We start from the raw sequence: 19111 nt of genomic DNA on the forward strand, positions 1-19111 counted from the left end.
GCAAGAATGGTGTTATTAATCTTTTTATAAACTCTAGCACCTCACCAAGTAAAATTAGCTATTCAATAAATATTTATAATGATATGATGATGACAGCTGCTATCTGCATTGTTTCTGTCTTAAACTGTGAATCTTCTAAAGGGTAAGGGCTAGTTTTGTACTGATTTATTCACTCATTCAGTCAATAGAGATTTATTGAGTGCCTCCTATGTATCAGGCACTGTAAGAGGCACCAGGGATAGAAAAACTATGGTCCCTGCTCTCAAAAAGCTTATATGTTAGAAAAATTACTTTGATGAAACTTCTAGTCACTGATCACATAAACAGCTAGAAAATATTCTTCTGATGTAAAAGGGTTTTCCAGAATAAATCCGGTAGTTCTCATGCTCTGGGTTAAGCAATGCTCAGGATTTGATTAGGCCTGGTATGAAATAAAGGAGGAAATTCTATCTAGAAATATCTGTATATTCGTAAAGAACCACAGATTAATTTGTGTAACAAGTTGCTGGAGCATGGGGCAGGTGAAGAGAAGTATCAAGGAAAATGTTTATTAGAAAGGGTCAGAAGCACTACATTTTGGCAAGGGTTATAACAAAACTTACCTCATTGATGCCTGTAAACAAGAGGTTAGAAGGTGATTTAAATTCTGTAATGGAAATGTACTGGGAGGGGCAAAGCAAGAAGTAGAAAGAGAACGGAAAGAATGTTCTTTAAAAGAATAATAGGGAACTGATTGCCTCTTCTTCACCATGATGTTCTGAATAACATTCAAGGGAATCTCACTGGAGTAGTTAACTAAACTTTGCAGTGATAAATGATTTGGCAGTGAACAGTCTTCTGCCTAAACTCTGTTTTCAAAAGGCCTCAGTGAGGTTGGACTAGTCCTGGTTGAACAACTGAAATGTCTTAACTCCTAGTTCATAGTAACCCTACCCCCACCTCTCATTTACTTAGTATATTAACTATTTTCTACATCTTATGAAATCTAAATTTTCTTTTCTCATACTCTGTCACCTCAAGTTACCGATGTTGATGTACTGCAAACAATTATAGGCCTAGATTGTATACATTTTTTAGATGGGAAAAAGCACTTCAAAATCAGTCAAGTAGTTTTTGAGCATCTCTTCTGAGCTCAGCACTGTGCTGGGTGAGAAAAGAGATAGTTATAGGTATACACATCGTGCAAAACAAGGTTAGGGAGCTGTCTATTTTAAATGTTTCTTCCAATTACAAGATCGCCTAAGTCTGAGAACTCACATATAAAGAGAACTAGTCAAAGAAGTTAAAGATGGCTTCATAAGGAGAGGATGTGGATGGATAGAATTTTTTTGGAAAATATTATGGGAAGAAAGGAATCTTTTCCAGGAGAGAGAAATAGTATAAACTAAGGCATGGCTATGTCATATTCATAAGACCATCAAAAAGGTACATGCTGGGGCATATTGGGAAATAAGATTGGAAATTTAGTAAGAGGGAAAAATTGTGAGAGCCTAAAATAGCCAAGCAAAGGAATTTGAACTTGATATGGTAAGAAATATCGAGTCATTGAAAGTTTCTGAGAAATGGAATGTGGTGAAAACTGTTAGGGGCAGGAGAAGCAGCAGTAGATTAGAGAAAGCTTTATTTATTGACAGCATGTGACGTTCTATCTAGGAGTTAGGTACACAAGAGTGAATAAGAGACCTTTGGCCCTCGAGGAGTACAGTAGTAGAGACAAACAAGTAAATAGAGCACAGTGCTGTAGAGATGTGGTAATGTGGTACCCAAGATGAGGTAGTGTGGAAGAAAATAGGTAGGACATTTAATCCTATCATAGAGCCTTCTGGGGAACATGCCACCAAGCAGAGACCTGAAGTAGGGATAGAAGTCAACCAAGCAGAAGGCTTTATGTCCATGGCCTAGAGGCAAGAATTTGAATCTCTGAGGAACCTGCAAGCAGCTCATGGTGAGGGTGAGGTGTGCACAGGTGTAGGAGAAGGGAGAAGGTCATGGAACAAAAGTGGACAAGGAAGAGGGATCAATTCTTGTAGGGTCTTGATGGCTGAGGTCAGATATTGGACATTATCCTAAGAGCAGCAGGAAGCTACTGGAGGATTTTAATTTTGAAAATGACATTGTTAAATTTATATTTGAGTAGTTTCAAAGTGGAAAGTGCCTAAGAATGAGGTCTAGACTAGAAGCTGGGAGACTGCTGTAATATTCCAAATATGAACGAATGGAACTAAAATAGAAGCAGCAGGGATAGAGAGTAACAAACAGTCTTAAGAAATATTAAGGAAATGGTATTGGCTTGGTAATTGATTAGATGTCAGATAGGATTGTTTATTTTATTTTCTTAAATTTTTTTATAAATTTCTTTTATATATTTTTATTTATTTATTTATTTTTATTGGTGAGGGGGAGGTAGTTAGATTTACTTATTTATGTTTAGGGGAGGTACTGGGGATTGAACCCAGGACCTTTTGTATGCTAAGCTTGTGTCTACCACTTGAGCTATACCCTCCCCCCAGGATTATTTATTTTAAATAATATAACGGTACCAAGTGTGAGGTATTATTATCTCAGCTTTACAAATGATGAAGCATGTTAAGAGGGGTTAAATAATTTTATTTAGGACCTATAACTAAGAAACATAGGAAGCAGAAGTCAGATCTAAACTTATCTGACTCAAATCCTCATTGCAATAATATGTAGATAAATGTGCTGAGGGAAAATACCTTATATTTTGTGTGACCTCAACAGATTAAAAATACTATGTTGTAAAATACTTTCATTTGAAGTCCGTTTGTCTTTAAAAGAAATTTTTTTTTGCTCCTGCTTCTCTGAACTTTACAAATATAAAAGACAGAATCTCTGTTGCTATTATATTTTGTTTGAATATTTAATAAAGCTGCTTTTGATTAGGATATAGGCTCAATTATTCTTGAAATAATATTTAGCCTATTTTAATTTCAGTTGGCTTTGCATCCTGTTGCATTAAAAGGGGGTTAGGTGCTGGCTTTGGCAGTACATACACTCAAAGGAGGGTTAGAAGCTTGCTGTGCATCTAGGATTCTAAATCATAACATGCAGGAATTCATTACACTTGTGTGTTTTTAAATCATTTGATAAGTACGGGTAACCTTTGTTTCCTTTTCTTCCTCTAAACTTCAAATTTAACTCAGCCCTTAAAGGGTTGCTAGTGAGATACCAGCTCAGAGAATGACATCTCAGTTTACAGACTCCTTACAGAGTTTTCTCACCTCATTTTGTCTTTCATGTTTCATAATAATGAGAAAATTGTGCCAAAGCAAAATAAATATGGCTTGAGAACACCAAGAGACGTGATGGTTGAGTACATTACCATAGAGAAAAAGAGTTCAGGACACAAGAATGCTGAGTCCCATTCCACCTCTAACTACCTCTGGGGCCGTTAAGTTGTCTTTTGGGACAGTTTACTTTGACTCTCAAATTTCTTCTTTGTAAATATTATAAATTATAATAGGCCTGTCAAGGAGAGAACCCATGAACTATCTTTCAGATTTAAGGAATATGTTTCTTAGGGTGCTCGATTCTGCTAGAGGCATTCGGTTCTACTACCTAAAATTATCTCCACTCTCCACCCCACCCACCCACATGTGCACATCCTCACAGACTTGCCAGAGAACTCCTCCAAATCTTAAAACATTCCATTCCTCCTACCCTGGGCTGGTCAAGGCAAAACTGGGAAGTAATTGAAATTAGTCTGATGCTCTTGGTATTATTTATGTGTCAAAAACTCAAATGGCACACTAACATCTAATACTATTTTACAGATAAGGAAATGGAGAAACAAGATATTTTAATTAATTTGCCTAATGTCACATGACCAATAAAAGGTAGAGCTGGAATTTGAACCAAGTCTATTTGAGTTCAAAGTCCACGCTCCTTCCATTTCATCACATCACCTCATATCAACTTGTTTACTCACCCCGACCTCACCTCCACTATAACATTGAAGAGAAACACCTGTATTTTATTTTACCTACTCCTCCACACCATCAAGGTTAACTGTCTGGTTTGGTTTCTAATTAAGGATGATTTTCTTTTCAACAGAAGCTAATATAGTAATCTATGCCAATAGGCTTAAACCCATCCATTCCTCTTGTGAAATAGATGTAAGCATTTTAAGAGTGGTGTTTTAGATTAAAATGAAATAATTCAAAAGAGGAGTTCTGATTAGATCATCTGGCTTACTTCATATATTTTGTGTAGCCCTAATCACTAGTAATTGCCCATTTTCCCTAAGCTTCAGATTTTCCCAGATCCTCTTGAAGTCTCCACCATTTCCTTTTCAGGGGTCCTCTTTTCCCTACTTTAAAATTCACCTAAAGAGTTCCTTAAGGAGACATCCTAATGTAATCTCATGCAACCCTGATTAAGCAATTCTTACTGCTTAGGAAGCTTCTATAATAAAAACTGGCTTATTCAGACTTCTGAATAGAAAAGCCTCATTAACCAGCATGCCTATTTACTGACAGTTCACTGATAATTGCCTCTTTTAATGGTGATCCTGAGGGGCTGCAAGATTCTGAAGTATTAAGGACTGAAAGAAGTTTGCTTAACGTACTTGTATTTATTTCCTACGGCTGCTGTAACAAATTACCACAAAATGAGTAGCTTAAAACAACTCAGATTTATTATCCTACAGTTCTGGAGGTCAGGAGTCTAAAATGGAGTTCACTGGGCTAAAATCAAAGTGTCAGCAGGGTTACATTCCTTTCTGGAAGCTCTGGAGGAACATTTGTTTCCTTGCCTTTTCTAGCTTCCAAAGGCAGCCCACTTTCCTGAGCTGTGTTTCCCTTCCAGCCTGCAACCCCAGCTCCTCCTCTCACTCTCCTGCCTATTTCTTTCCCTTATAAGGACCCTCACGATTATACTGGGCCCACTGGCTTTGTGGGTGTGTATGAATGATTATATGACAATAGCAATTTAGAAGTAATACCTGGCTTGCTGACTTGATAATTATGAACTGTAAATTCCAATTAATTTTCATAGGAATTTTTCTTTCTTCTTAAAAAAAATTTTTTTGCAAATCTATTTACTTTTATTCTCAATAAAGTGATTAGCCATGTGTATGATTTATGCTAATTTATACATAGTGATGGGAATTAATATCAAAGAAAGGTTTCTGGGGGAACTCCCACTACTTATTTCAGAAGATCTCTGGGGAAGAGACTGACTTCTCTAAACTTCCCCATCCTTCCTGACGGTAGGCCTGAATAAACACTGGCCAAATTTTCAAAGTAGCTTCTTAAAGATGTCTGACTTTTTAGACAGGGCATTCACCTGCTCAGTTTCAGGGTCCAAATCAATATCATAGAAACAGGGCCGAGTAGGGAGTCCAGGCTTGGTGTTCACATGTGTGTATTATTTTAAAATAATCCAGGATAATCTTCCCATCTCATGATCCTTAAATTTAATCACATCTGCAAAGTCCCTAATGCCATGTAGGGTAACATATTGACAGATTCCAGGGACTTGAAATGTGGACATCTCATGGGTGGAGAGCATTATTCTGCCTACCTCAGTAGTTAATATCAAATTTATTTTGTTCCATTAAATATATGAAAATTTGAAAAAAACCTGTATGTATAGGTGATACATATGTGATATGTATATGTGATTATACTGATAAATTTATTAACTAGTTCTCTAATCATGCTGGAAAATAGACTTTTTATTTTATATATGTGTGTAAATCATTTCATAGGTATACATTATTTTCTTTCTAGATCCACTATCCAGATCCACTTTTTATGTCCCTTTTTCCTCCCTAGAACCTAGTAACACTTCTATATATGGACCCTTTCAATAAACATCATTGATTAAATTGACTCATATTCTTGAAGTAATCATCTCTCGAAACTGGTTTTTATGATGAATAAACCAATTCCTGGTTTTCTAGGAACAAAACAATTATAAGAATATTAAAAATTCATCTGGAAATTAATTGGAATTTACACTTTGTAATTATCAAGTCAGCAAGCCAAGTTTTAATTCTAAATTGCTATTTTCATGTAGTCCTTCATTTTTTCAACAAATACCACCAGCCTAACGTGAGCTAAGATATGAGGATATAACAGTGAACAATTATGCCTTGCTCCCTCATTGAGCAGATTTAAGAAAGGACAAACAAGCAAATAAATAACCAAAACATAAAAGATGTGACAAGCACTATGAGGGAAGCAGATAAGGAGCTGTGACAGACAAAAATGACAGTGGGGAAGTAACTTTACATAACATCGTGTGGGAAGGCCACTGTTAGAATATGATAATTAATCTGAGACCTGAAGACAAGAAGCAGATCATGCAAAAAGCCAGAGGAGGAGCTCTTCAGGCAGTGGGACCTACAAGTGCAAAGATTCTGAGGCAGGAAAACTGTGGCTATATTTTAGGAAATGAAAGAAAGCCAGAGTAACTGAAGCCTAGTAAGCCAGGGAGAGTGGCAAAAATGAAGTTGCGAAGGTAGTGAAAACTCTAGGACTGTAGAATTTGGGGCTTTAATGGATGCAAAAAAAAAAAAAAAAAAAAAACCAAACCCAAAAAACAAAAAACAAAACCCTCCGTGTTATTCCAGAATTTAAAACCAAGTGGGATATAGGACTCGGGAATCAGATTAGACAGAGATCTTACTGATTCTGCTGATTGGAGAACACAGTCAAAAGGGCTTCCTAATACTCCTCCCACTGCCATCAGCCTGAATAAATCTGCCTCCCCGCTTGTCCCCAGCAAAACTGAACTGGAGGCTTTCCTCCAAGGGCTGACTAGTTTCTAAAGGGCAGAGAAGTAAGCCATTCTGAAGGAAGGAACCCAAGAAGTCTCTGAGCCACACGTTCTCAGTTCCCGTTGCCATCTCAGCAGTGAGATAATTCCCTCTTCCTACTCAGGGGAAGGAACACTAAGGGAGGAGAGTAGATGGGGCAGTTGCTGGGAGAGAATGGGAAAATTTCCATGCTTTGCTTCCTGCAGAGTTTTTTCCTTTCTACGGAATGAGTGGAGGGGAAGGGGGGCATGAATATTACCCTTATAGTTCCATCAGATGGGTCTTACAGGCCATGATACAGAGTTTGAATTTCATTCTAAATACAAACAACAGTGAAAGGTTTTTAGTAGTGGGGTTTCATATACTGATACACAATTTGGAAAGATCACCCTAGCTGCTGTGGAGACAAGTAGAAATAAGAAGAGCATCTAAGAGGCTATCAGTTCCTAGCTGATTTGAGAGATGGTGTGGCTTGCACCAGGGTAACTGTAGTGGAGGAGAAAAGTGAGAGGATTAGAGGTCTAGAGGTAGAAAGGCTGTACTTGCTGACTAATTAGATTAGGGGAGACTGTCAAGGAGGAATTAAGGCCAGGTAATTAAGGCTAATTAAGGCTGGGATTTCTGGTTTAAGTGACTGGGTGATGGTGGAGCCATGAATTCAAATGGGGAAAACTGGGAGAGAAATAAGATGGCAACAGAATTATGTTCCTTGGATTTGGCAAAGAAAAGATTGTCGGTGATTCTGCAAGAGTAATTTTTGTGAACACTGGGAAGTGAAACCAGATTTAGAATCTGAAGAAGGACTGGTAGATAGGTGATAGCTTGTGTACATTTTTAAAAGAAATTTTACTCTGGAGCAGGGCAGAGAACTGGCATAATAAGGAATGTAAGGGATTTTTAAAGATTTTTTGTTTTTACACTGAAGTAAATGGCCCATTGGTGATGCAAAGTTGACAGAATAACTGGAGGTAAAAACCTTCACAAAGGCAGAGGGGAAGGGGGTCCAGAGCTCTAGTTGGAAGATGGACTTGAGAGATGGACACCGAAGTGAATCTCTGTAACAGCAGTAAAAATACTGATATAGGTGGGTTGGTAGATTTGATGACAGGAAGATGGAGAGTCTCCATTGAATAACTTCATTTTATTTATGAAGCATGAAGGTGACATCATTAATGGAGAGTAAGGAGAGGGGCAAGGGAGCTAAGAGGTTTGAGGGAGAATGTTAGGCAGTTAGATAGAAATGAGCACTGGGTAGGGGGAGAAGAAGGGGAAAGGAACAACCAAGAAAATTACAGTTCATCTGCACTCAGGATAAAGCACTCCAGAAACTTTTACTTTCTCTAAATGAGGGCCAGCAAAAGAAACCAGCTAAAATCAAAACAATGCAGCTGCGTGTAAGAGAAGGACCCACTGTAACTTTGTACCCAATGAACCTGCCCAAAAGGGGGTGGTCGTGCCAGAGCACAAGGAACCTGAGCTGTCAGTCAGCCTGATCCTTCAAGGAACCTGAGCCATCAATCAATCACTCAATCACAAAAAAACGCCCCTAAGCCAGGATATAAGACAGAGAAACAAAGAAGCGGCGCCATTTTTCCTCTCTTGGATCGACCCGCTCCCAATTCTCAGGAGTGTACTATATTTTACTGCCTTTTTACTTAACTAATAAAAATCATGCTTGTATCACACTTTCTATTTCTCGTTAAAAATTCTTTTTTTTTTCGGGTGACTAAGAACCGAGGTAATTTTTATTTCCCTTTTCCCGGTAACAAGAAGAGACAGCACGAAGTAGTTGTGTCCAAAATTATGAATGCAAACCTAATGCAGAAATTAAGTAATATTACTGGGCAGCATTTAATGCCTATGTGAGGTCTGTAATTATCAATGAAAAGTGTAATATATCAGCTTGGTTATTTTCTTCAATATTTCGTTGTTTAGAGATTCTGATATGGTCAGAGAATGGTTGCAGAGCAGTTAATAACACATGTGAGCTAAAAGGATAAGATATTTTACATTTATATTTCAAAGGTGATACAGTTTATAAGTTCTAAGTTACACCCATGGGAACAGGTGGCTGAAGAGGAGTAGAGGAAAAGTTAAGAAGTCAAGGAACTGAGAGGAAAGTTATAAGGCTGAGTCATCCACATGGATGGTGAAATCACAGAACATACTGACAAAAATAGGAGTGGAGGGTGAGCCAGGGGGTAGGTTATCTACCAGTGAAGAGGAATGGCCAAGAGATCAGCAGATGGCAGCAACATGATTTAGACAAGGACATAGCCAGATGGCATGAGCTTCAGGAGAACAGAGGTCTCTGCAGGAGGACACTGGGGAAAGGAGAAGACCTAATCTGTCTGTTGGCTCTGTAGTAGGTGGAGTGTGAGAGGAAAAACAGATATCACTTGAGAGGGCTGTAGGGTAAATGTCCTCACTGGAAAGTCAGTTTTTAGTCAAAAGGTGGAAAGGAACGTTTCCAGAAGATTGAGAATGTAACAGAAGGTTTTGTTATCAATTGCTGCTTCACAAATCACACCAAAACCAGTGGCTTAAAATAGCAATTTTGTTATCTCTCAAGATACATCAGGTTGACTGGGCTCAGCTGGGTGATTCTTCTGATTCATACGATGTCATATGGGGCTAAAGTCACTGGGGGCTTTGGGCTAGAAAATCCAATTGGCTCATTCACGTATCTGTTGTCTTAGGAGAGATGACTGGAGAGCTGGGCTTAACTGGGATGCCAGGGTGTCTGTCTGTCTGTCTGTCTCTTTCTCTTGCCTCAGAGTCTCTCCCTCTCCACAGGAACTTTCCAGGAGTGTAGCTGGACTTCTAACATGGCAGCTTGGGCCCCCCAAAAGCACAGAAGTGGAATCTGCCAGACCTTGAGGCTTACACCCAGAACAGACACATCATCACTTCTGCCACATTCTATTGATTAAAGTGAATCACAGAGCCAGTCCAGCTTCAAGGGAGGGGGCTCACAATGATGTCAATACCAGAGTTGTGATCTACTGGTAGCCATCAATGGAGAGTAGCTACCATAAGAAGTTTGTTGATTCACACTCAAACTGAGGGCAGGGTGGAAAGGTTGAGATGGGAGTGGGATTTCGTCAGATTAGAAGATTACAGAGCAGTATTGGAATGAAAGAGCAGGCCGCAATGGATGGCAGAGGGACTTGTACTTCCAAAGATGACTGAAATAAACAGGAATTTGAGGCATAATGGGACTGGTTCTACTAAAGCAGTGATCTCCAAATTTCTTTTTGACTATGCACCCCTAATTAAAATTTTTTGAACATTTCAATATATTATAAATACATAATTATCAATTATATTACAGAATTAATTACATAATTATTATAATTATATAATTATTATATATTTAATAATGTTCTACTGTAATGTGTACTTTGTAGAACAAACTTAAAATAGAAATTAAGAATGATTAGATAAAAAGATTAAATAATAGTTTTCACATTATTTTATTCTATTTATCAGTGATTCAACAGCCTCTTTGCCCTTTCTGGTGAGAGCAATCTGGTTGACAATTCCTCATCAATTAAAAAAAATCTTACAAAACAGAAACAGACTCGCAGACATAGTAAATAATCTTATGGTTACCAAGGAAAAGGGGTGGGAAGGGATAAATTTGGGAATCTCAAGATTTGCAAATGTTAGCCATAAAAACAGATAAAAGAACCAAATTTCTTCTGTATAGCACAGGGAACTATATTCAATATCTTGTAATAACCTTTAATGAAAAAGAATATGAAAATGAATATATGTATGTATATGCATGACTGGGACATTGTGCTGTACCCTAGAAATTGACACATTGTAACTGTACTTCAATTTTAAAAAATTTAAAAAAATAAAAAAGCTCCAAAAAAACTGAGACCCACCCCCCACCAAAAAAAAAATCTTGTTTCAATACCTTTTGATATAGTGGCTCAAATGGTTCTAAGTTCAGTTTACTCCCATGTTGGTTTTAATGGCTATTTTAGCTGAAAGAGCTTTCTCACAAAAATACGTACAGCCAGGTGGAAGCAGTGCACCATTAACTGTGCCCGATAAATCGTGATGCTCGTTTTTCCATCCTATCCCCAATTATGCAAAGGGTTTTGTTGAAATTCAGCTAGCAACATATATCACCCCCAATATCAGTCAGGTGTTCTCACAAACTAATCAGGAGTTATTGCATTTTTATATTTTTAAGAAATAGGTTCAAAACTCACTGAAACTACTCATTTGGAAGACTTTTAAAAAACAGTCTTTAAAGCTCGATTTCCAAGTTTTTAAGTGTGCAGATATTAAGAGTTTTACATTTAAATTGTTTTCAGCAACAAAATTGCATGACAATGGAACATTTCCAAGTATCTATTTTAAAAAATGCTCTCTCCTTAGCACAAATGTCTTTTGAGCAGCAGTAACTTTCTCCTCCGTTATTGAAAATGTCACCTTTACCTTGAAGAAACTGATTAAGAGTATTATTCTTTCAAAAGTATCTGACTGTCACTTGTATTCATAGTAAAGGTTAATAAATTCACACACTTGTGAAGTTTGTTTACAGGTAAGTGTTATTCAGCTTTTAGTTGGGACAATCCTTTCTACAAGAAAGCCAGTAAACTGGTTACTACATGGTAAAAAGATTTTCATGGTCAGCCCTTGCTTATTACAAAGGCTCCACTATTATTTTAAAGACCTTATTTTATAAAAAATTAATCACACTGACAACGTTCTGTGTAGCACATAAACCACGGTACAGTAGCATTCATTGAAAGGAAATCAATTTATAGCACCTTGATGCCAGCCCCTACTGGGCCTACTTATATGCTATTTGACTTGTGGAGCCAGTGAGGACAGCAGTGTCCATCAGTATATTAAGTATTAGAAAAGCATAAATCCCTTCATATTTTTTAGATACAAAATAAATATAAGTGTCAAGTCTAATATTTTATTCTTGCTCCCTATTGTTTTGCTCATCCCACTTTGGAAACCATATTCTTTGAGTAGGATGAAGAGGAGGGACATTTGGTTTTAGCAACATGGTCCTAAGTAAAACAGTAAAACTGACTTTGAGGTGACTGCTCCTTCTGAATGTAATAGAGGCTTTGTGCTAAAAAGTCTCACTGCAGTACAATTTTTAAGCACCAACTATATGCAAACAATGGCTATAACAATGACTTACACACTGGAAGACAGGTGATCCAACTTTTGGTCCTCAGGTACATGTTATATGCACTTATAAATTCACTCACTCACTTAATATTTTTTCCATAACTTTAGGCATATATTTTAGAAGTGAGATAATAGTGATATGAGTTTCAAGGATTTATCAAAGATTACACTTACAGTGGGTGGTGAAGATTAAACTATTGCCCATGTTTTCTACCTAAAGATGCTTCTTTTAAGAAGCTCTTCAGTTACTGAGATGGAATTTAATCAGACATAAAATGCCAAAAACAAGAACAAAACACAAAAGTCCTCCCCCTAGAAAAGGAATATAGGACTTGTGCTGTCAGGAAAAGCATGAACACCCAGTTGCCAAAGTCAGGTAACAGAGTGTGCTGAGTTCAGAAATGACTGGTGGGTGGTCTGCAGCAGCAGAGGAATCAGTCAAAGGAAGGAAGTTGTTGGAAACACTTGTCTTCTTAGAACAAATAAGCACATTGGACTAGTGGCTCACAGGCAGATCCTAGAATTTCTTTAAACAGTAACATAGGAAAAGGATATCTTGTTGATTGTTTGGGAACAATTATAAAATAGACATTGGATGTAGGAGTCTAGAATTCAGTAGAGAAGTTCATGCTCTGCTTTTCCTCTTAACTCAGAGCTCCTCTGCCCACGTCTCAATATTGGTGGGCCCTCTTCTCTCCCCTTCTCTTCTCTACACTCTCTCCCCAAATGTCTTCATTTAGTCCCAAGGCTATATGTCATCTCTAATCTTGACAGAGAGTTCCAGATATGTATAGCCAGCTGCCTTACTATGATACTTCCTCTTACTTGTCTCATAAACATTTCAAATTTGATATGGAAAAAAAAAGAAACTTATATCATCCTTTCATCCCCAATGTGTCTCTTTCCTAGTCTTCACCATCTCATTTTGTTTAAACCAAAAACCTAGAACTCATTGTTTACTCTTCCCTTCTATTCTCTGTTCCTTCCTACCTGCTCCTCCTCCACCATCCAAACCATCTGATTCTTCTTTCTTGCAAAATATATTTCACATCCGTCTACTTTTATCTCTATTACAAGACATGGTCCAAACCACCATCTTCTAGTGCCTAGATTTCTTTAAGGGCCTCCTACTTTTTCTCTCGCCCCCTTACAATCTAATCTCCACACAGCAGCTGGAGTTACCAGTATAAAATGTAAATCAGATCCATCACTTTCCTGCTAAAACCTCCTCAAAACTTCCTACCTCGCTTAGAAGAAAGTCCAAACTCCTTACCCTGTGTTACAAGGCCTCATGCAATCCATCCTGCTTGCATCTTTGTCATAATTTTAAACCCTTTCCCCCCTTACATTACCTTTCTTTCTGTTTCCTGAAAATGCCAAGTTCATTCCTGCCTCAGAGCCATTGAACCAGCTATTCCCCCAGCCAGGAATGCTCTTTCCTCAGATATTTCTATAACAGCTTCCTTCTTGTCATTCAGGTCACAGCTCAAATATCTCATAGGAACTCGGTTGCCTCACTTCTATAATGTACACAAACCAACAAATCTAAAGGAATCAGCTATTCCATCACATCCCTCTTTTTTTCTGTATAGCCTTATTATTACCTGATATTTTCTTGTTTTATTTATTTGTTTTCTCCCTATACTAGAATGTAACTATAGTAAGAACAAGAATTTTTGTGTTTCCTGTAATCTGGCACTGTGAGAACAGTGTCTGGCATGATTTTCTTTTCAGCATCAATTGCATGCTCTAATTTAGTGCATTGGAAGAAAGAGCTTTAAAGATAGAATATCACAAGCCTCATTAAAAGTGTCTCATATCTAATGCTGTTTAATGGGAGGAGGGTCATATGCAACCACAGTTGTTTAGTAGTGGGAAGGATGTCTAATGGAACAACTGTTTTCAAAAGAATCTTGAAAGCTTTAGACTTCTGATTCAGGGAAGGAGTGAATAGGCTCAAGGAGCTCTTCTGAGCGTGTGCTATGCTGGTGACAGTGATAGGATTATATAGGAGATAAGACTGTGGAAGAGAGCCAGCTCATTTGTCCAGCTGATGATACCATGAGGGGTTAGGAGAATAGAACCTAGAGGTAATATTAAAATAGAAATTATAGGAGAAATACAAGTTACAGATGGCTAGAATCCAAGTTAGTTGCATAAACAGAGATCAATTACTGTAAAACATGTTTCTTGCCTTCAAGGAAATTTACAATACAAAAGTGGAAGTGAATATAAACACAGTTAATGGAATCCAAAATTCTTCTTAACTAGCCTCATGCACACCTTCAAGCAATGCCACTCTGTTTTAGCCCTTAAATAAATCCAACTGTGAGAGAGTTGCTTAGAAATACAGACTTACTAAAGATTTAACGAGAAAACAGGGAGGAGTCATATGGCAAAACAGCCTAAAACTCTGCTCTTTCTTATAATTGCCTTATTCCTGCCTCAGAATCTCCTCAACAGTCTTTCTAATCACCTTGCTTAGTTTTCTTTTCCCTCTTCCCCTTTCTCTAGCCAGCATGCATAGTATATTCAGTAAACCAAAATCTAATTGTCAGCCAGACTATGACCATCTATTATTTCTCAAGTGAATTTAGGATGGTCGGAGTAGGGGTGTGGGTGGGGAGAATGACTCATCTCTTATGCCGTAGGTATGTCTGGAAAATGGAAAATAACCCAATTTTGTTAGAGTTTAAGTTTCACAATGGGATTTAGTTGGAAATAAATCTTAAAAGGTAGCTCAGGGTATGATTAGCCTTGAATGCCACCCCAAACATTTTTACTTTGTAGGTCAATAGGAAATCTTGAAGATTTTTGAACAGAGATGTTTCATAATCAGATTTGTATTATAACAAGATAGGCCTGGGAGCAATATGAGGGATGAATTAGAGCTATAGTCAACCAAAGATAGGAACATAGTTTGCAACAATTTTAAAGTTATTCAATGATGAGGTTATAAAATAGTGTAGTGAAAATGACATGAGAAGACAATTTCTAAATACATTTTAAATTCCAGAGTCTTCAGAATTTTAAGTTTGGTTAGCTGTAGATGGTTGAGAGGGTTCTCTTTTTTCTAGCTTTGGCAACCAGTAGGAGAGTGATGCAATTAACTGAGGTTGGAAGTGTAAACAATGACTAGCTGCTCTATTTTTGTGTGTATTTTATGATTTGTTTTTGTGTGCAGAGATAATGATTTAGATGTCAAACCAGACAAGTGTGAGTAGGGAAGCAACACACCCACATGAGGATGAACAGCATTTGAAAATGCAGGTGTGAGGTTTAATGGAAAGGTCAAAGCAAGAGGAAATTAGCTGTACAGAATGATGATGAAAGCTATGGAAGCAGATAAATGATGAATGAGCAAGTGTGAAGCTGGGAGAAAATAGATGTCAGAAGGAGAAGGATGGTCGATAAAAAGGAAACCATTATTTCTGAGAAAGTGAGAACAGTGTGAGAATTTAGGAAAAAGAATTAGGATATATGATGTACAAGTTGTTGTGGAATTCTGATATACCATAGATTTTTAGTCACAAAGTTTAATTATGATAAACTGTTCATAGTTATAATCCCTATTACAATGAAGTGGGGACAGGAGTGAAAAGTGGGGCAAAGAGGAAGAAGCTTCAGCTCTAATGTTGGGATAGAAAGAATTCCCATTTTCAAGGTCCTCTTTGAACAAGTCTAGAAATCTAAGTTAGACTTCTCTGAGGGGGACTGTATAGCTCAAACAGTAGAGCACCTGCTTAGCATGCACGAGGTCCTAGATTCAAGCCCTGATACCTCCATTAAAAATAAATAAACCTAATTACCTTCCCCCTACTAAAACAATTTTGTATTAATCCATAATTTGCTTACATGCCATTATTAATCATTATAATTAAAATGGGCTCTAAACTCTCAAGATGAGTTACTATTACTTTCTCACATTTAGTCAACATTTCCCTGTGTGCTTTATTCAATTAGGCTCTCTCCTTTAGTCACAGTTAAAAATACAATGTATATTCATTCATTCACTCATTGACATCTCATTGAGTGCCATGTGTCAAGCAGAATGCAAAGTGCTGGGAATACAAAGATAACCCTTGAAATGCTCTCTGTCAAGGGATATTAGAGCTTCGAGAGGGAGGGGTGGTCAGCAGTATCAAATATGGCACAAAGGTGAATCCTGAGACGGGAGCAGAGGCTACTGGATTTAGCAGTAAAAAAATCATAGAGAGAGCTGTTTTAGTAGTGTGTCAGTGTAAATGTACATACTCTTGAATTCTTCAAACTCCTACCTATGTTACCATGCTCAGATTCCCAACAATATAGCCCAAGGGCACAGTCTTTGTTTCTCAACAGAGGTTATATGATGAACTCTAATTTCCGGGTGGTCTGGACCTCAGAACTGTGTACCAGCCGGGATTCTTAGTTCTAAGCGATAATACCAGCTCTGCTAGACATCAGCAGAAAAGGATTTTAGTAAAGGGTATCGGATACCTCTCAAAATCTCTGGAAAGAAAGGAGAATCCGTTTCGGAAGCTACACAAATAGGAACCAAGTCAGAAGCCTGAAGCCAATCGAGTCCTATAAAGACACACTGCCTAGACACTGCATTTTTTAAAGACTATTTTTTAGAGCAGTTTTAGGTTTACAATAAAATTGAGAAGATATAGAGATTTCTCATGCTACCCCCTTCCCCACACATGCATAGCCTCCCCTGCTATCAACATCACTCACCAGAATAAGTCTTTTTTTTTTTTTTTAAACCAAGGATGAATCTACATTGTCATATCATAATCACCCAAAGTCCATAGTTTAACTTTGGGTTCACACTCGGTGTTGTACATTCTGTGAATTTGGACCAATGTATCATGTATGTGTAATGACAAATATTCATCATTATGAAGCCATAAAGAGTATTTTCACTACCCTAAAAATCCTCTGTGCTCTGAGTATTCATCTTTGCCCCTGACTTCCAGAAATCCCTAAACTTTTTATTGTCTCCGTAGTTCTGCCTTTTTAAGAAAGTCATTTAATTGGAACTACATATTTGTAGTAGTCTTTTTAGATTGCAGTGTTATGCATTTAATGTTCCTCTGTGTCTTTTCATGACATGCTTAATGGTTCATTTCTTTTTAGTAATAATATTCTATTGTCTCAATGTACCATAGTTGTTCATTCACCTACTGAAGTACATCTTTGTTGCTTCCAAGATTTGGCAATTATGAATGAAGCTGCTATACACATCTGTGTGTAGGTTTTTGTGTGGATATAAGTTTTCAACATCTTTGGATAAATTCTAAGGATCAAAATAGCTGAATCACTGGTAGGAATGTGTATAGCTTTGTAAGAAATCACCAAACTTCCAATTGTCTTCCAAAGTGGCTGCACTGTTTTGTATCCACCAGCAATGTAGAGAGTTCCTGATGCTCCACATCCTCTCCAGCATTTGGTATTTTCAGTAGTTTGGATTTTGGCCATTCTAATAGGTACATAATGGTATCTCATTATTGTTTTAATTTGCAATTTCCTAGTGACATACGATGTGGGGCATTTTCACATATGCATATTTGTCATCTGTATATCTTCTCTGGTGAGTGTCTGTTCCGATTCTTGGCCCATGCTTTAATCAGGCTGTTTGTTATTATTGCGTTTTAAGAGTTCTTTGTGAATTTTGGATAATAGTCCTTTATCAGATGTCTCTTTTTGCAAATATTTTTTATAGTCTGTGGTTTGCTGCTGTAACAAATTACCACAAATATATTGTCTTAAAACAACACAAATTAATTTTTTTACAGTTTGGAGGTCTGAAGTCCAAAATGGGTCTCACTGGGCTAAAGTCAAGGTGCTAGAAGGACTGCATTCCTTCTGGAGGCTCTAGGGGAGAATCCATTTCCTTGCCTTTTCCGTATTTCAGAAGCTGCCTGCATTACTTGTGGTCCCTTCTTCCATCTTCAAAGCCAGGAGCATAGAATCTTCAAATCGCTCTCTGATTCTGACTCTTTTGCCTCCCTCTTCCACTTATAAGCAGCCTTGTGATTACACTGGGCCCACCGAGATAATGCAGGATAACCTCCACAGCACAAATTCATCTGATTAGCAACCTAAACTCTATCTGCAACCGTAATACCCCCTTGCCATGTAACCTAACTTATTCACAGGTTTTGGGGATTAGAACATGGACATCTTTGGGGGATCATTACTCTGTCTATCACAGAAGGCATTATAATTTCAAGTCAGAGGGAAAAAGAGATTATAGATGGTACCGAAGTGAGTGGCTAGCCAATTGGAAAATCAGAAATAGGTCTATCTACTCCTAACCTAATGAAAATAGCTGGATTAAACTCTTAAGTTTTATTAAACAAAAGCACAAATGTATAAGAAGAAAACATGAGTGAGTGAGGTAGACATTTTAAAGAATATCATGAAAATTAGAAGCCACTAAATGAACAATTCTAAAGTTTCTGTGCAAACATTTGTGTGGAAAATTATCTCAAATATAGTAAACAACAATCAATAAACTGCAAACTCGAAAAAAATTTTTGTGACACATTTGCTAAACAAAGGGCCAGTGTCTAGTACACAAGGGGCTCTTAAATCAATGGGAAAAGGACAAGCGACCCAATAAAAAATATAGAAGTTGGCAAAGAAAGTACAGTCGACAGAACAAGTATGAGTGGATATGAAATACATAGCTTTTTCTTTTACTTTGAACATGTTTGAGTTCATAATTCAGAAACAAACTTTTAACGTAGGCTTTACACTAGGTAACATATAAGAGTCTTTCCTAGTCTATCAAGGATTCTAAATTTTGTGAGTATTTTGTGAGACATATTAGAGCAAAAAGATGGTCTATAAGTACTGCATAACACATAAGAATTTTAAATACAGAAATTATTACAAGTTTTTAAGTCTTGCTAAATTCACAGAACTAATTTTTTTCCATTGGATACATTAAAATATAAAAAAATCACAGTGATTACTTTCTGCTAGTAATTCAGAAGATATCTTAATTATCGTATATTAACATTGTAAACTGTAAACTGAGATTAGGGTGAGGATCATTCATACTTTAAAAAATCTACTTAAAATTACAAATTAAAAAGTTTTGTTTCATATTAACTAGTCAGTGAGAATATTATCGCAATGGTTTCACAGGTATTCAAGAATTAA

Source organism: Camelus bactrianus, chromosome 2 (genome assembly GCF_048773025.1).
Source record: "Camelus bactrianus isolate YW-2024 breed Bactrian camel chromosome 2, ASM4877302v1, whole genome shotgun sequence".
Taxonomy (NCBI): Eukaryota; Metazoa; Chordata; class Mammalia; order Artiodactyla; family Camelidae; genus Camelus; species Camelus bactrianus.